The sequence below is a fragment of the Octopus bimaculoides genome, chromosome 7 (assembly GCF_001194135.2).
Source record: "Octopus bimaculoides isolate UCB-OBI-ISO-001 chromosome 7, ASM119413v2, whole genome shotgun sequence".
Lineage (NCBI taxonomy): Eukaryota > Metazoa > Mollusca > Cephalopoda > Octopoda > Octopodidae > Octopus > Octopus bimaculoides.
Genome location: NC_068987.1, coordinates 26,135,586 through 26,137,585, shown reverse-complemented (window position 1 = coordinate 26,137,585; position 2,000 = coordinate 26,135,586).

Sequence of the window (2,000 nt, the reverse complement as noted above, 5' to 3'; positions counted from 1 at the left end):
AAGAAAGAACATTAATCAGAGAAAGCGAAAGTGGGATGGTTGAGCAAGTGCCATAAAACAATTAAGGGAGCACTCAACATTTAAAAATCAATTTAAACATTTTAATAATTACAGCATGAATTCAGTAGGAACATTACTCTGAGCTTAAGAAAAACTCCAGTAAAAATTCAAACTTAAATGGATCAAATCTATACTACTACTGGCTCTAAAATCATCAGGCTTATCTCAAGTTCATCAGAACAACTCTATTTATGAAAGGAGCTTAAATACAGATTCACACCAGTTGTATAGAAGTTGTTGCAATTGGCCAGGGTATATCTGAATGTCATGTAGATTTGATCCTGTTTAATATAGATTTTTGCTGAAGTTCATCTGGAATACAGAGCAATGTAATTAGAGTGATTCTATACTGTAATTATAAAAATAAAATAACATATATACATACACCATAACAGTTTGACTCAGCTCCACATGCTTTGAAAGTTTCATAGATGCATAGGATACATCTATGTCATCAATTGCTAGGATCAGTGTCGGGTTTGGAGAGTAACTCAAGATGTCTTCCAGGTGTTTAGGCTTCTGTCGGTCAGCATAGGTCATGTAGTATTAATGTTGTTGGAGCAGCACCAGCTATTTTCTCTATTTTTAGACCTGCATGATCAGACAAGATGTCAGCAGGGTGCTGGCACCTCATTAGTGTCAGGCCATGACAGAATTTTCAGCAACATTCAGTTACTTATGCAGGAAGTACCTCACATATTGGGTTGGGATTTAGCATGAGCTAGTAGTTCAGTTTTCATTCAGTAGAGTATGAACACAGGGACAACACTCTTTACATGAAGTAACCTAATTTGATGGATTAGGATTAAAATTGAGGTTGCGTGGCCATCATTTAACCTGCCCTTCCTGAGACCAAACACTTTGAAGCTGTCTAGCAAAGTGCCAGCCAACTGAAGTAGAGTGCTGGGATTTGTAGAATATTCACTCTGCTAAGCTCTGACAGGATTTAGAGTTACTGGTGCAGCAATTCCATCATTGAAGCTACAGAGAAAGTTATGAGGTGGCTTTGGATAAAAAGAGCAGACCAGTAGTTTGTTGCTAATGGAATGCAGACTAGGACTTGATCCACCCCAGCAGAGTCAACTGAGCACGAAAAGGGTTCTGATTTGAAAACTTCCAGAAACATCGTTGATGATGCATTTCAGAGCATCTGTGAGATAACTCAAAACCAAAAAATAAAATTTATACACACACACACATGTATACACACAGACACACATGTAGGTATGGTGATACACAGAGGAAAAATAGGATTCAAAACATGGGTATATCTTTATTAATATTTATCAGAAAGAAAAGAGTAACACAAGAGCCGAGAGTTTTGAGCATTGGCACTTATCAAAAGTTTGATAAGTGCCAATGCATGAAACTCTTGACCCTTGAGTCACACTGTTATTTCTTCAAAATATTAAAAAGAATACACACACATGTATTTGAAGGCATCCGTGAGGCTATGGAACTGCACTTGGAAGGTCTTGGATTTGGTCTTGTCGGCAGAGCAGTGTCAGTTGTGATTACAGAGATCCACACATGAATAAGAGTCTCAGATGCAGTATGCAATGACTTCATCTAAAGGCAGTGTACCGGTACTGCTTTTCTGTCGATCCTGATTTCTCTTCGTCAACATGTTTCAGTCTCTCGCCTCATCTTTTTAAAACCCCAGTCTAGTTCCAATTTCCACTGAGAGCAAATCATCAGCCATGTCCTCCCATCTTTCAACATTCATGTAAAGAGATGTCATATAAGGTTTACAACAGACCACCAGTAATGTTAACTTTGTATCATTTTCTTCTGTATTAATTACCTTTATATATCAATATATATATAATTTATATCAACCTACCTCTTTCTCTCTATGTGCACATACATACATACATACATACATACATATACATATATATATATATATATATATATATATATATATATATATATATATA